The sequence below is a fragment of the Odocoileus virginianus genome, chromosome 11 (genome assembly GCF_023699985.2).
Source record: "Odocoileus virginianus isolate 20LAN1187 ecotype Illinois chromosome 11, Ovbor_1.2, whole genome shotgun sequence".
Taxonomy (NCBI): domain Eukaryota; kingdom Metazoa; phylum Chordata; class Mammalia; order Artiodactyla; family Cervidae; genus Odocoileus; species Odocoileus virginianus.
The window spans coordinates 40,748,184-40,766,188 of record NC_069684.1 but is presented as its reverse complement, the minus strand read 5'-3'; the positions used below and the strand labels follow the sequence as shown (position 1 = coordinate 40,766,188).

At 36.9% G+C, this 18,005-nt stretch overlaps 1 non-coding gene across 1 annotated transcript; it reads left to right on the top strand.

Annotated features, from left to right (window-relative positions):
• The first annotated feature begins 17,270 nt into the window (after window positions 1-17,270).
• TRNAE-CUC (transfer RNA glutamic acid (anticodon CUC)) lies at window positions 17,271-17,343 on the top strand. Its single transcript has one exon. It is a non-coding gene; the product is annotated as a tRNA-Glu (tRNA).
• Window positions 17,344-18,005: the final 662 nt, after the last annotated feature.

Sequence of the window (18,005 nt, the reverse complement as noted above, 5' to 3'; positions counted from 1 at the left end):
ACTAGCGTGTGAGATGAGTGCAATTGTGCGGTAGTTTGAGCATTCTTTGGCATTGCCTTTCTTTGGGACTGGAATGAAAACTGACCTTTTCCAGTCCTGTGGCCACTGCTGAGTTTTCCAAATTTGCAGACATATTTAGTGCAGCACTTTGACAGCATCATCTTTCAGGATTTGAAATAGCTCAACTGGAATTTCATCACCTCCACTAGCTTTGTTCATAGTGATGCTTCCTAAGGCCCACTTGACTTCATGTTCCAGGATGTCTGGCTCACCCATTCCAGATTGGGTGAGTGATCACACCATCAAGATTATCTGGGTCATGAAGGTCTTTTTTGTACAGTTCTTCTGTGTATTCTTGCCACCTCTTCTTAATATCTTCTGCTTCTTCTGTTAGGTCCATAACATTTCTGTCCTTTATGAGCCCATATTTGCATGAAATGATCCCTTGGTATCTCTCATTTTCTTGAAGAGACCTCTAGGGTTTCCCATTCTATTGTTTTCCTCTATTTCTTTGCATTGATCACTGAGGAAGGTTTTCTTATCTCTCCTTGATATTCTTTGGAACTCTGCATTCAAATGGGAATATCTTTCCTTTTCTCCTTTGCTTTTCACTTCCCTTCTTTTCACAGCTATTTGTAAGGCCTCCTCAGACAGCCATTTTGCTTTTTTACATTTCTTTTTCTTTGAGATGGTCTTGATTCCTGTCTCCTGTACAATGTCATGAACCTCCATCCATAGTTCATCATGCACTCTGTCTATCAGATCTAGTCTCTTAAATCTATTTCTCACTTCCACTGTATAGTCATAAGGGATTTTATTTAGGTCATACCTGTATGGTCTAGTGGTTTCCTCCACTTTCTTCAATTTCAGTCTGAATTTGGCAATGAGGAGTTCCTGATCTGAGCCACAGTCAGCTCCCAGTCTTGTTTCTGCTGACTGTATAGAGCTTCTCCATCTTTGGCTGAAAAGAATATAATCAATCTGATTTCAGTGTCAACCATCTGGTGATGTCCATGTGTAGAGTCTTTTCTTGTGTTGTTGGAAGAGGGTGTTTGCTATGACCAGTGCATTCTCTTGGCACAACTCTATTAGCCTTTGCCCTACTTCATTCTGTACTCCAAGGCCAAATTTGCCTGTTACTCCAGGTGTTTCTTGACTTCCTACTTTTGCATTCCAGTCCCCTATAATGAAAAGGACATCTTTTTTGGGTGTTAGTTCTAGAAGGTCTTGTAAGTCTCCATAGAATTGTTCCACTTCCTCTTCTTCAGCATTATTGGTTGGGGCATAGACTTGGATTACCGTGATATTGAATGGTTTGCCTTGGAAACGAACAGAGATCATTCTGTCCTTTTTGAGATTGCATCCAAGTACTGCATTTCAGACTCTTTTGTTGACTATGATGGGTACTCCATTTCTTCTAAGGGATTCCTGCTATGTGTTATGTTATCTGTCCCAAAATAAATCGATACTTTTAGAGTCACCTGATTTTTTAACTAAGAATACAAAGCAGTTCACTGGGAGGAAGAAAGTCTGTTAAACAAATGGTGCTGGCTACCTGTACAAAAATAAGTGAGGCTCACTCAATCTGCACCTCACATAAAACATAAATGACTATTTTGAAATGGACCATAAAACTAAATATAAAAATCAAGTATACATAGTTTCAAAAGAAAAACACCTTCGTGGTGATGTAGGCAATAATTTTCTAGCTGTAATCTAGCAAACACTAACCATAAAAGAAAAAAAGTCAAATCAAATCAACTTTATCAAACCTAAAATACTGGAAGATTCTGCTAAGATAATCTAAAGACAAGCCATGGACTGGAAGAAAATACTATATATATTAGGTTTCCCAAGTGGCACTAATGATAAAGAAACTGCCTGCCAATGCAGGAAACATAAGAGATGTGGGGTTTGATCCCAGGCTCAGCAAGATCCCCTGGAGGAGGGCATGGCAACCCACTCCAGTATTCTTGCCTGGAGAATCCCATGGACAGAGGACTTGGTAGGCTATAGTCCACAGGGTTGTAGAGAGCCGGACATGACTGAAGCAACTGAGCACCCACACCCCCGCCATATATATCAAACTTTAAAAAATGAATGAAAGGCTTGAGCAAGCATTTTACAAGGGCAATATGCAAATGGTCAATTTATATATGAAAAAGTACAGAGTACTCTACACCATTAGTTATTGGTGAAAAGCAAACTAAAAACCCAATTAAATACCAGTTGACACTCACTAGAATGGTTAACATTTAAAGACTGATAACACCAATTGTTGATGAGCACATGAAGTAATTAATCTTTTATATACTGCTAGTGAAAATATTATCATAAAACTCTTTGGAAATTTTCTCGTAGTGTTTCACAAAGTTAAACATATACCTATTTATGATCCAACTATGCCATTTTAGCTACTTATCCAATATAAATGAAAGGATATATTTTAAAAAGTGGATATTCAAAGCAACTTTAATTATAATAATTGAAAAGTTGAAAATAACTCAGATATACATTAACAGGTAAGTGAAGAAATTGTGGTATATCCATACAATAGAACACTATATACTATAGGTCTGGACCTCAAAAAAAATTACTCTGAGTTAAAGAAGCAAGACACAAAAGACTATACTTTGATTATATTTAATAGTGTTTGATTTTAATTCAACTGTTCTATAACAGTGAAAACAAATCTATGGTTCCCAGGGGTGATGCAGTGGGTGGTTAGCAGGTTTTGACTGTGAAGTTCAGGCAAAGAAAGGTATCTCTAGTGTGACTAAAATGTTCTGTATCTTGGAAAGAATAAGTGTAACATGGGTGTTACATGGGTGTGAGCAAAATCATCAGTCCTTAAATCTATTTTATTGGTATAAATTATACTTGAAGAAAAAGTTTTAATGAAATATTCATACTACAATTTTGCTCTTTGCTCTCATGTCTCCATAAATGAGTACCCCCAAGTTTTACTCCTGATGAGTACTTGAGTATAAAGCTAAATTTTATTTACTTAAAAACTTTGTGGCTCAGTTTATTTAACCACAAGTATGCATTTAGTACCCATGCCAGGCATTGTTATATGTCCTGGAAATACAGTGATAAAGGTTTTCCCAGGGATCAGTCTAAAGTCATCTTCAAAGAAGGCAGTCTGACAGGCGCTGAAAACTAGGGGCAGAGGAAAGAGATATATGTGGGCAGCCAGAGGAAACACAGACTATATGAAGGGAACTCTTGATGATAAAAACTGAAGTTTTGATGATTAAATGAAATTAGACAAAAAAATTACTGAAATAAGTTTTGTAAATAAAAATCACATTAGAGAATAATCAGAAATGTCACAGGACCTGTTCTTTTCATCAAAGAGGTGCAAACAAAAAGAGTGGAGGAAACAACCCCCCAAAAACAACTTTCCCTAGTAGTATGGGTAAAGGATAAAGACTGTTGTTAATTTTGGTGTTAGTATTGGTGGTGGTAGTTGACTTCTTTACTTATTTTGCACTTTATCAAGATCTACTCTTTCAACCTAAGTTATTTGTGTTCATTTCTCATGGTGGCATTGTCAAATAGAACTTTCTGTAATGATGGAAATATTCTAGAGCTGAGCTGTCCAATTTGGTAGCCCCTAGCCACCTTTAGCTGACTACCTGAAATGTAGCTAGAATGACTAGAAAACTGGACTTCAAATTTGACTTAGTTTTATCAGTTTATATTTAAATAGCTACCTGTGGCTAGAGGCTACTATATTAGACAAGTTGTTCTAGAAGTTACACATGTACTGACTGATATAACTGCAGCACCAAACAGACCTAAAAAACACTGAAGTTCTCTGTGAAATATCACCTTGGCTCTAGAAGGTGAATTTGTACACTTTTTTCCCCATGAAAATCTATTTGGCTTTATTGGATAGTATACCTTTTTAACCTGTGTATCTCAGACTCTACAGGGAACCTCATACTTTTTCTTTCATCATTTCTCATAAGGCCATGGGGCCTCATTGCTGAGGAGTCAAACACTTACAATACTCATGGTTCCTTCAGTAATTTTTATTTGTGCCTAAAGTACTGGAACAGGGCTTCCCTAGTAGCTCAGTGGTGAAGAATCTGCCTGCCAATGCTGGAGATGCAGATTCAATCCCTGGATCAGAAAGATTCCCTGGAGAAGGAAATGGTAGCCCACTCCAGTATTCTTGCCTGGAAAATCCCATGGATAGAGGGCCCTTGTGGGCTACAGTCCATGGGGTGGCAGAGAGTTGGAAGTAACTTAGTGACTAAACACCAACAATAAAAGCACTAGAAAAGCTACTGGCAATTGTAATTGTGTGGTTCCTACCTGCATGGAATTTGCTTCCTGCTTCAGGAGTCTTTTACTCTGAGAGCCTCAAGGAAAACCAGGTTAAGTAGTTCTATTCTAGATGTCTAGGAGAAACTTACATTCTTCCCCTACTACTCCTTCCATCCTCTTCTTTTCCTTCACTTAGCATCCTTATCCTTAGGCTAATCTTCATGGATTTTATTTTTCATCACAGTGGTGCAATCTAAAGCAACATTTCTACACATTTTTTGTTGAACATTCAGTTCACATGATCATAAAGTTTATGTCAACTTAAAATCCAGTTATCAGAATTTTAAATAAAATTCCTAGTGTTAAAAATCATCCATTACGATGAGTATATTATTTCAGTGACATTATTTACAAATTGTGTCAGCCCATGTGTTTACCTCTTGATCAGTGGAGGCAGCTTGACTCAGAGTTCTGATTCCCTTCTAAATGGAGTAAAATGTAGAGATTAAAAGCAGGGGTTCCCTGGGTTAGCATGAGTGGTTTCAAAACCTGCTTCCGCCTCTTGCTAAATGTGTGACCTTGAGTAAGTTAGTTAGAAATGTGCTTCATTTTTTCATCTATAAAATATAGAATCAATTTTATAATATTATTATGAGGATTAAGTGAGGTAATGCACAAGTTTCCAAGAAGAGTGTGGGGCCCATAGGACACACTCCAAGCATGAAGTATCATTTCATCACATATCCTGATTCCTCCTCGCTCAGTCCACTAAATTAAAACAAAAAACCATCAACTCACAATTACAGATTGTTAGGATTAGAAGCATTTTTGATTTTGTCAGATTGCTCTTAATATTCATATTCGATTGGACCCAGAAACACTAAGAACATTTTTCAATGAAAAAATCAGTACTGTGTCAAGTGTTGACAAGGTGGTCAGCTCCACTCACTTGAAGTGTGGGGGAAAAAAAAAAAAAAAATGCTTCAACCCCAGAGAATAAAGCTAGTAGTTTCCTAATACAGTTTTTGTCTTTTTCATTTGGCGGTGGAAAGCATTTCTTAGTTCTCTTTGTATGTGACATTGTGTTTTGCTTTTCTTTGTTTTCCTCAATTCTTAATATATGAATTTCTTTCTCTAATGAAAGAAGGAAATTCCTAAATGTAAGAGAAGAATCAAGATCTCTGTGATTTACTTTAGTGCCAGCTCAGTCTTTTTTTTTTAAATTCAAATATCTTATCCTCAATAATAAAAATGGTGATAATATTGTCCCTAAGCCAGTAAGTTCTGACTATATAAATGCTGATAATGTTGCTGAAATATATTACCTGAGCAATTCACTAACAATTATAAAATTGGCCTAATGAAATTTCCAGTGTCAATAAGAAAGTCTCAGTGTCATCCCTTGTTTTGGAACCTAAAATTTGCACCTTTAGCTTGGACAGTCAGAGAAATTTTGTAAGACCAGTGTTATGTAATTGCTTTTCTTTTTGCACAGAATGGCGAAAACACATTTTCCCGTCATTGAGATTTGCCCATATTTCCTTCAATAATTCCTTCAATTCTTTGATCAAGATCATGTGACATTTCATTAATCATTAACTTCTCTTGGAAATATAATAATCATAAAGATAAGTAGAAACAACATTCACTAGCAAGTTTCCATGAATTTACTGTAGTTTAGCTAATTGGTCATTTTGTGATTTTCATGAACAACTAAGGCTTTAGTGCTGGCTGCCTAAATGATTCAGGATTTAGAAATGGAGATTCTAAAGGAACAAAGTTCTGATTAGCCACTAACTTCTGGAGTTTCTCTGTGTGCTCCCATAACACCATACACTATTCACACATCATCTCACATTTGTGTAACTGTTTAATTTTTCTCTTTCCCACTGGACTTGCAACCCAGAGAAGGCAAAGCCTGTTTTGTTTGGTATTGTGTAGCCAGTGACTAGCAGATTGCCTTGTACCTAGTGAGGTTTCCATACACATTTCTCAACTATATAAATGAATAAGTGAGCAAGCCAGTCCAAATTGTAAGGAAAAACTTAAGATCAAAATTTATTATGAAAACTAAGCTGTCTTTCATGTGTCACAATAATGAGTTGTTGAAAGACTATCATGTAAATTATAGTATTTCAACATTCTCTCTATTTTATTGCTTGTCTTTTCCAAAATTAAACAAATGCCTCTTACTGTAATTAATTTAAGTTGTACACTGTTTCAGAAACCAAAGATGATACACATTTGTCAACCACATAGTTAAAGATAGAAAAGTGTGTGAACTCTACCTTAAGCTAAATAGCTTCTAAAGGGAGATTTTTTTTCTTGCATTATAATTCCAGCTAACAAATGCAGAAGGAATGATAGAATTAGAGAGCATCATTTTCCAAACCCCTGTGAAATAATGACCAATGATCATCAATGTATACTAAACCATTAGACAAAAAATTGAAGGGGAACATTACAATGGGTAGCTCAGACTGACAATACCCAGACTCACTGGTCTTAATATCACAAAAAGAAAAATAACCAGGCATTTTGTGGGTACTAGTGTGATGCATATAACACTCACAACACCATCTGTGAAGTATAAACATACCCTATTTTATTGCATTTCACAAATATTGAAAGTTTACAAACTGAAGGTTTGTGGCCACCACTCTTTGAGCAAATCTATTGACACCATTTTTCCAAGAGTATTTGCTCATGTTGTGTTTCTGTGTCATCTTCTGTAATTCTCATGATATTTCAAACTTTTTCATTATCATTATATTTATTATGGTGACCTGTGATTAGCGATCTTTGATGTTATTACTGCAAAAAGATAACAGCTTGCTGAAGGATCATATTGATGGTTAGCAATTTTTAGCAATAAAGTATTTTTTAATTAAGGTATATACAGTTTTTTAGACATAATGCTATTTATACTTAATAGACTAGAGTGCAGTATTAACATAATTTTTATAAAGATTTATTTTCAGTTGGAGGATAATTGCTTTAAAACATTGTGTTGGCTTCTGCCATACAACAACGTTAATCAGCCATAAGTATACACATGTCTCTTCTCTCCTGAACCTTCTCCCTACCCCCATAGGTTGTCACAGATTACCATGTTGAGTTCCCTGTTATATAGCAATTTCCCATTAGCTATCTATTTTACACATGGTAATGTATATGTTTCAGTGCTACATGCACTGGGAAATCAAAAATTTTTGGTGACCTAGTTTATTGAGATATTCATTTTATTGCAGTGGTTTGGAACTGAACTCACAATATCTCCTAGGTTTGCCTGTTTTCTTGCCCAAAATCAAATCTGCATCTTATCAAGCTTCTAGGTCAAATTTCCAGTTTATCTGATCTACAGGGGAACATGCTAGTGACACCACAGAATGTAATAAATCCAGACTATAGGAAATTCTACCAAATAAACAGCTCAGTACTCTCCACAAATATATGGCAAGGAGGAAAGAAGAAGAAGGAGAAACCTATGGATTGAAAAAGATTTAAAAGACATACCAACAAAATGCAATGTACAAACACTTTGGGATTTGAAAGAAATCATATAATAACACAATTTTTAAACTATGAGAGAATAATAAAAGTTTGAATACTGAATAAAGTATTTGGTTTTAATTAAGAATTATTGTTCATTCTTTTAGATATGGCAATAGTATTGGTAAAAAAAATCTTTTAGAGATACATACTGAAGATACATATGGAAGAACTGTAATACAAAAAAAAAAAATCTTAATGAACCAACCAGATTACTACAATGGTGTGGTCAACCACCCAGAACCAGACATTCTGGAGAGTGAGTCAAGTGGGCCCTAGGAAGCACTGCTGTTAATAAAGTTAGTGGATGCAATGGAATTCCAGTAGAACACTCAAAACCCTAAAGGATGATACCATCAAGGTGTTACATTCTATATGTCAGCAAATTCGGAAGACCCAGCAGTGGCCACAGGACTGGAAAAGGTCAGCACTCATCTCAATTCCCAAGAAGGGTCATGCTAAAGAATGTGCTAGCCATCGGACAATTGTACTCATCTCCCATGCTAGTAGGAGAAGGCAATGGCAACCCACTCTAGTACTCTCACCTGGAAAATCCCATGGATGGAGGAGCCTGGTAGGCTTCAGTCCATGGGGTCGCACAGAGTTGGACACGACTGAAGTGACTTAGCAGCAGCAGCTGCCCATGCTATTATGGTCATGTTTAAAATCTTGCATAATAGGCTAGGCTTCAGCCTTATGTGAGCCAAGAACTTCCAGATGTTCAAGCTGGGTTAAGAAAAGGAAGAGAAACCTGAGATCAATCTGCCAACATTTATGGGATCATAGAGCAAGCTAGGGAATTCCAGGAAAACATATACCTCTCTTTCATCGACTACACTAAAGCCTTTGACTGTGTGGATCATAATAAACTGTGGAAAGCTCTTCAAGAGAGGGGAATACCAGACCATCTTACCTGTCTTCTGAGAAACCTGTATGCAGGTCAAGAAGCAACAGTTAAAGCCCTGTATGGAACAACTGATTGGTTCAAGATTGAGAAAGGAGCACAACAGGGCTGTCTGCTGTCACCTTGTTTGCTTAATCTATACACTGAGCACATCATGAGAAATGTTGGGCTGGATGAGTTACAAGCTGGAATCAAGATAGGTGGGAGAAACATCAACAACCTCAGATATGCGGATGATACCACCCTAATGGCAGAAAGCAAAGAGTAACTAAAGAGGCTCTTGATGAGGGTGAAGGAGGAGAGAGAGAGCTGGCTTAAAACTAAATATTAAAAAAACCAAGATCATGGCATCCAGTCCCATTACTGCATGGCAAATAGAGAGGGAAAAGGTGGAAGTAGTGACAGAATTCCTCTTCTTGGGCTCTAAAGTCACCACAGACTGTGACTGCAGCCATGAGATCAGAAAACAATTGCTTTTTGACAGGAAACCTATGACAAATTTAGACAGTGTATTGAAAAACAGAGACATCACTCTGCTGACAAAGGTCTGTATAGTCAAGACTATGGTTTTCCCAGTGGCCAGTACCTGGGAGAGCTAGACTATAAAGAAGGCAGAATGCCAAAGAATTGGTGCCTTCGAACTGTGGCACTGGAGAAGACTCCTGAAAGTCCCTTAGACAGCAAACAGATCAAACCAGTCAATCTTAAGGGAAATCAACCCTGAATACCCTAGGAAGGTCTGAGGCTGAAGCTCCAATATTTTGGTCATCTGATGTGAACAGCCAACTCATTGGAAAAGCTCTGATGCTGGGAAACATTGAAGGCAGGAGAAAAGGGCATCAGAGGATGAGATGGTTGGATGGCATCACCAATGCAATGGACATGAACTTGGGTAAACTTCGGGAAATGGTGAGGGACAGGGAGGCCTGTCATGCTGCAGTCCATGCAGTAGCAAAGAATCGAGCACAACTGGGCAACTGAACAACAACAACACTTAAGTATTTACAAATAAAATCTACCATCCATGGGATTTGTTTCAAAGTAATCTAGCTGAAGAAGGTAAAGAATATATAGATAAGCCATATTTGGTCATCTTTGATCATTATTGAGGCTGGGTAACAGGCATATGCAGATTTATTATAATGTGTGTTTTAGTATTTCCATAATAAATAAGTTAAGGGAATGATAAAACAAGCAGAAATAAATATTGGAAACAGTCCAGGCTTGTGGTTAAGAATGCACCTCTCTAATCAACTGCCTGAGGTTGAATTCCAACTCTCCCACTTACCAGCTGAGTGACCATAACAAGTACTAAATGTTCTTGTTCCTCAGTTTCCTCATCTGTTCAATGGGGTTAATAATGGTACTTTTCTAACAAAGTTGCCAAGATTCAGTGAATTAATACCTGTAAAGCACTTAAAACAGTGACAGATACCTAGTATATACTAATACATGTTAACTATTTGAGGGGAAGTCATCCTAATAACCAGGAATTAATTTTGAAACTCAACTGGAAAATATTCCAACTCTAATCATTTGGTAGTATTAGAGGAAAACAACAGAATGGGAAAGACTAGAGATCTCTTCAAGAAAATTAGAGATACCAGGGGACTATTTCATGCAAAGATGGGCTCAATAAAGGACAGAAATGGTATGGACCTAACAAAAACAGAAGATATTAAGAAGAGGTGGCAAGAATACACAGAAGAACTGTACAAAAAAGATCTTCACAACCCAGATAATCACAGTGGTGTGATCACTCACCTATCCTTGAATGAGTGAGCCAGACATCCTGGAATGTGAAGTCAAGTGGGCCTTAGGAAGCATCACTATGAACAAAGCTAGTGGAGGTGATGGAATTCCAGTTGAGCTATTTCAAATCCTAAAAGATGATGCTGTCAAAGTGCTGCACTAAATATGTCAGCAAATTTGGAAAACTCAGCAGTGGCCGCAGGACTGAGTCCCAAAGAAAGGCAATGCCAAAGAATGCTCAAACTACTGCACAATTATACTCAGCTCACACACTAGTAAATTAATGCTTAAAATTCTCCAACCTAGGCTTCAGCAACACGTGAACCATGAACTTCCAGATGTTCAAGCTGGTTTCAGAAAAGGCAGAGGAACCAGAGATCAAATTGCCAACATCCAACATCAAAAAAGCAAGAGTTCCAGAAAAGCATCTATTTCTGCTTTCTTGACTATGCCAAAGCCTTTGACTGTGTGGATCACAATAAACTGTGGAAAGTTCTGAAAGAGATAAGAATACCAGACCACCTGACCTGCCTCTTGAGAAACCTGTATGCATGTCTGGAAGCACCAGTTAGAATAGGACATGTAACAACAGACTGGTTCAAATAGGAAAAGGAGTACGTCAAGGCTGTATATTGTCACCCTGCTTATTCCACTTATATGAAGAGTACATCATGAGAAACGCTGGGCTGGAGGAAGCACAAGCTGGAATCAAGATTGCCGGGAGAAATATCAATAACCTCAGATATGAAAATGACACCACCCTCATGCAGAAATAACCTCTTGATGAAAGTGAAAGAGGAGAGTGAAAAGGTTGGCTTAAAACTCAACATTCAGAAAACTAAGATCATGGCATCTGGTCCCATCCCTTCATGGCAAATAGATGGGGAAACAGTGGAAACAGTGTCAGACTTTATTTTCTGGGGCTCCAAAATCACTGCAGATGGTGATTGCAGCCATGAAATTAAAAGACATTTACTCCTTGGAAGAAAAGTTATCACCAACCTAGATAGCATATTGAAAAGCAGAGACATTACTTTGCCAACAAAGGTCCATCTAGTCAAAGCTATGTTCTTTCCAGTGGTGATGTATGGATGTGAGAGTTGGACTATAAAGAAAGCTGAGCACTGAAGAACTGATGCTTTTGAACTGTGGTGTTGCAGAAGACTCTTGAGAGTCCCTTGGACTGCAACGAGATCCAATCAGTCCATCCTAAAGGAGATCAATCCTGGGTGTTCATTGGAAGGACTAATGTTGAAGCTGAAGCTCCTCTACTTTGGCCACCTGATACGAAGAGCTGACTCATTTGAAAAGACCCTGATGTTGGGAAAGATTGAGAGGGGGAGGACAAGGAGATGACAGAGGATGAGATGGTTGGATGGCATCACCAACTCAATGGACATGGGTTTGAGTAAACTCTGGGAGTTGGTGATAGACAGGGAGGCCTGGCATGCTGCAGTTCATGGGGTCGCAAAGAGTCAGACACGATGACTGAACCGAACTGAATAACTTCCTGAAGTCTTGAAATGAATATGATTTTTGAGGCCAAATGTGGATACAGTAAGGACGGAGAAACTGGATGAATGTGGTGATATTTATCAACTCTCCTCTGTGAAGCCTAAGAACCAATGGCAGGACAGTGTTCATAAAAATACAGAACTTTGTAACTGGAATCTGTTGTAATATTTTCTTTTACTGAGGAGATAACCGGGGCCCAGAGAGGTCAAGTAATTTGTTAAAAATTACACAGTTGGCAATTAACTGCTTCTGCTGCTGCTGCTGCTAAGTCGCTTCAGTGTCTGACTCTCTGCGACCCCATAGACGGCAGCCCACCAGGCTCCCCCATCCCTGGGATTCTCCAGGCAAGAATCCTGGAGTGGGTTGCCATTTCCTTCTCGAAAGCATGAAAATGAAAATTGAAAGTGAAGTCGCTCAGTCGTGTCCAACTCCTAGCGACCCCATGGACTGCAGCCTACCAGGCTCTTCCATCCATGGGATTTTCCAGGCAAGAGTACTGGAGTGGGATGCCATTGCCTTCTCTGTTGGCAATTAAACAGTCCCTAGAATCCAGATCTCAAGATTCCAGTAAGTTATGTGTTTCTTATATTCCAGCATGGCACCAGTGTGGGAAAGACCATTCATCCATGAAATCAATTATGACTCTAGAGCTGTAAAGTATCTTCCTGGGGGATATCCCTAAATATTGGGAAATAGAGAAAGAAATCAGTGTGGTGGGGCTGAATGGGCCTGAAACAGACAACGAGGCCATCATTGCCTGGTTAGTAGGAAACTGAATCATTCCCCAGTTCTTTGTTTTGCACAGTTTTGAATTTCTCAATGATTTTGTATTTCAAGCCTTAGGCTGTGGTGCCTGAAGGCACTACTTCAGGTCTCTGGTTTCCTTCAAGGCTAATGAGATCCCTCCAATAACTCAAAAATGACAGTAGTGTGGATCATTTTTGAGGTCTGTTCAGAGGCATCTGAAAACATCATTTATTTGCCTTGAAATAAAGGAAACATTTGCTTTATTTGAGAGTGTCCTAACTGTTCACAGGGAACATCCAAAATAAGCATATTTTTTCCCCAAAAATCAGTTTTCAAGAAGGGTGTATATTTCTTGCACTGCCAAGAACAAAGCTTTCATCTGTGAGAGACTTGAGAGCTAAAGTGTATTTCAAAGACATATTAAACTTATCTCCTAAAGTCAATTATTCTTGAGAAATTTCAGTGGCTAAGTTGAAGAAATGTTCACAAGGAAATTAAAACTGAAATTATTATTCAAAATTTTGCTTTCAAAAAGCACTGGTAATCAAAATGGGCTTTTACAAAGATCAGTCAATGTTTTTTATGTCCCCTCACCATGTACATGGCTGATGAGAAAGAAAACTATAAAAAAGTCACTACTCTTAGCTACCATTTTTACAGAGAGAAGCATTTTGGAAACTAAGCAGTAATTTCAACAAAGTAGTTTGGTGTCTTAAAAACAAATTTTTTAATAGAAATATGCCTGCAAAAGAACCACTGTTCTAGTAATTATTGAACTACTTGTAGTATCCTTGACATCATGTCTTTCCCATATGCTTTTTCACATATTTGTGGTTATTCTTTGCTACTATACCAAAGTTTGATAAGCAGTAGTTTATCAAAGGTTACTTACAATGTGGAATCTGAAATCATATCAAACACTTTTCATACTCTATTACATTAAAAACCCATTGGTTTGTCTTGCACTTTGAGGAAATCTTTCACTTATGCCTAACTTTGTAATATCATACATTGGTAATTTGGAACATTCTGGTTTACTTAGTTATACAGATCTTCCAAACACTGACACAAAGTCACATTTATTAATATCACCACCAACTTCATCAGAAAAGTCTTTAAGTATTTGGAAGCTATCAAACCCATGGTAGTGGATAAAATTCTCCAAGATTTGAATTTTCCCCTTAAAATTTTAATTGTATCATTGGCATCAGATAGTTGTTTTCCCCAAAGTGACAAACTCACTTCACTTGTTTTTGAGAAAATGTCTGCCAAATACCCAAGTCTGAATAACCACTCTGTGTCATTCCTTCTTTCAAATTAAAAAAAAAAAAAAAAGTATATTTCATGAAAAAAGTGTTGAGTTCAGTTCACAGCTCAAATAATCACACAAATGCTCTTCCTCAAAAACAAGAAGTCATTGTATTTCATTCTGTACAGAAGTGTTTTATGTGTCCTTCCCATTTTATTACACTGAGTATTTAAAAGACTTGTATGAGCTTTGCCTGTTTTGTTTGGTTTGTTTTGTTTACTATGACTACTAATACAGTTTGGTGCCACTGCACTGGTTCACGCAAAAGGACCGGCAGTTTTACCCATCAACGATTTTACACCATTAGTGTATTATTATGAAAATAGTTTTGATCTCATGGATTCCTGATAGGATCTCAGAGGGCCTCCAAGGATCTGCCGATTTCTGGTGGTGCTTCGAAAACTTAATTCTGATAGAATACGATTTGAAATAAAGATTACAGGAGTGCGACAAGGATGAAAAATCTAAGGCTCTGTGAAGGAGAGCTTAATTCTTACTTGGTTTATGTCAAAGGGAATGGAAGAATATTTAGTGGAGAATATCTTTGGGTCAGGCTATATAAATCGAGCACTATAGGTCAAAAATAAAATGAAGGAACTTAATAAATAAAAATCTAATACAAAATAAGAAACCAAATTAAATATTATAAAAGCATTTTGCATCTGAAATGTAAAAAATACATTTGGATTCTGTTATTATTATTTCCTTTTTAATCTTGATTAGATAATACCTCCCTGGCAAATTTAGGAAAGTTCTTGTAGAGTATACAAGAATTATAATTTTTTTTCTAAAATTGCATTTTTTAATGTTTCAAAGAAATGTAAATCTGAGGCTTCAATTTGTCAGTATAAAATAGCAACTGACATCAGAATTTGGGGAAATTTTATCCCCAAAGTAATGTACAAGATAAAGCCAATTTCAGGGAAAATGTAAATAGTTTGATAAAATAAGTTTGATCAACTGGAAAGGACATTTTTACACATTGGCACATTAAATATTTATCAAGAAAACTTGGTTTTGAAAAGATTTCTCAGATGAACTTTTGTCAGGCAGGTAATCACTTTCTATTAATTTAATGGATTAAAAAAAAACTTTTACATGTTGTCATTTCTAAGCACAAAAGTAAAGCCTTTTCCTAATATGTAGAATGTGTTTTGCATTTTGTTTTTAGTTAGAAAAGAAAGAAAGTAGGAAAGAAAAAAGTGAGAAAGACCATAGGAAATTTCTCTTAATGCCGTTTCCATTTTGTACCTTTGGGGATTTTTTAGAGAAAAATACAAATTCACTGTTAAAAAAAAAAAAAAAAGACAGGAAATACACAAAACAAAATTTGACATAAGAAAATAGGAACAAAAAAGTGGTAAATTAAGTGGTTAATTAAATATTATTAACTCAGTAGGAATGTAAGTGTAAAAGGGTTTTGTATTTTTTTCCTTATATTATCTTCAACTAAGCTAGGCAACAGTTTTATTTTCTGTCTCATACCGATACACAGGAGAAGACACAAAGCTTTTCCATGTTAACCTCACAGCCAGTGTGGACTTCATAACATCCTGCCCCAGGTCCAGTCATGTGAGCAAAACTTGAAGTTCATTGGAGAAGGTATTCTCTACCTCTTCACTCCTTCAATATAATGCACTCTCCTCCCACTATGGTCATTGCTAAGGTTCTTCCACTATGTTTTTGTTCTTCTTGCTTGCTTTTTCTCCATATAGAAAAGTTCACATTATCTAAGTGTTTTCCTTTTGTCTTTAAATTTTTTGAGCATAATTTTAATGTCTACATATTACACCATCTGTTGTATGATTATTCCATAACTCTCCATTCTTTTTGTATTTAGTTTTCATAAACCTGACTTTCACATATCAGATTCTTTTTAAGCATGTACATTCAATGTGCATTGAAACACTAGAGCCCCCTTCTGTGAATTACTCCTCCCCTATAGCATTTCAAGAATTTTAGCTGTTACCTAAGAAAGAATTTAGTGTCGATTAGGAGAAGTTAGAAAACTCCTTTTAAAATTGCATCAAAAAATAAACAAAATATTTAGGAATAAACCAGACCAATGAGGCGAAAGACTCATATGCTGAGAACTATAAAATAATTATAAAGGAAACTGAAGCTGTTTCAAAGAGATAGAAAGATACCCCATGCTCTTGGATTGGAAGAATTAATATTGTCAAAATTGCCGTACTACTCAAAGCACTCTACAGATTTAATGAAATCCCTATCAAACTTCCCAGGGCGATTTTCACAGAACTAAAACAAATAATCCTAACAATAATATAGAACCATAAAAGACCTAGAAATGCCAAAGCAATCCTAAGGAAAAAGAACAAAGCTGGAGGCATAACCCTCCCAGAATTCACACAATACTACAAAGTCACAGTGATCAAAGCATGATGGTATTGGCACAAACACAGACATATTGATCAATGGAAAAGAACAAAGAACCCAGAAATAAACTCACACAACTATGGTCAGTTTTCAGCAAAGGAGGCAAGAATATACAATATAGACAAGACAGTCTCATCAGCAAATGATGTTGAGAAAGCTGGACAGCCTCGTGTAAATTAGTGAAATTAGAACACTTCACACCATACACAAAAATAAACCCAAAATGACTGAAGACTTTAATATAAGATATGATACCATAAAACTCCTAGAAGAGAATATATGCAAATATTTCAAATTTAGAAGTTTTTGCATAAAAAGGAAAGCATAAACAAAATGAAAAGACAATCTATGGAATGGGAGAAATTTTGCAAATAATGCAACCAACAAGGGCTTAATTTCCAAAATAGACAGCTCACACAACTCAGTATCAAACAAAATAAAACAACTCCCTGCAAAAATGAAATATCTAAATAGATATTTCTCTAAAGAAGACATACAGATGACCAATAGGTACATGATAAGATGCTCAGCATTGCTAATTATTAGAAAAATGCAAATCAAAACTACAGTGAGGTTCAAATGGCCATCATTAAAAACTCTACAAATAATAAATTCTGGGGAAGGTACAGAGAAAAGGGAATGCTCCTTCATTATTGCTGGGAATGTAAGTTGGTGTAATCACTATGGAAAAAGGTATGGAGATTCCATAAAAAACTAAAAATAAAGTTATCATATGATCCAGCAATCCCATTGCTGGGCATACATCCAGAGAAAACTCTATCATCATGTATCATTCAAAGAGATACACAAGGGACTTCCCTGGTGATCCAGTGGCTAAGATTCTGCACTCTCAATGCAGGGGGCCCAGGTTCGATCTCTGGTCAGGGAGTTCAGTTCAGTTCAGTTCAGTCACTCTGTTGTGTCCTACTTTTTGTGACCCCATGGACGGCAGTACGCCAGGCTTCCCTGTCCATCACCAACTCCTGGAGCTTGCTCAAACTCACATCCATTGAGTCCAACCATCTCATCCTCTGTCATCCCCTTCTCCTTACACCTTCAATCTTTCATAGCAACAGGGTCTTTTCAAATGAGTCAGTTCTTCCCATCAGGTGGTAAGTATCAGGGTTTCAGCTTCAACATCATTCCTTCCAATGAGTATTCAGGACTGATTTCCTTTAGGATTCACTGGTTGGATCTCCTTGCAGTCCAAGGGACTCTCAAGAGTCTTCTCCAACACCACAGTTCAAAAGCATCAATTCTTTGGTGCTCAGCTTTCTTTATAGTCCAACTCTCATATCCATACGTGACCACTGGAAAAATCATAGCTTTGACTAGATGGACTGGTCAGGGAACTAAGTCCTAAATGCTGTAACTAAGAGTTTGCATGCTACAACTAAGAGTTCACGTGTTGCAGTGAAGATCAAAGATCTTGTGTGCTCCAATTAAGACCCAGCACAGTCAAATAAATGAATAAATACAAATTTTTAAAAAAGATACATTCACCTGTATGTTCATGGCAGCACTATTTACAATAGCCAAGACATGGATGCT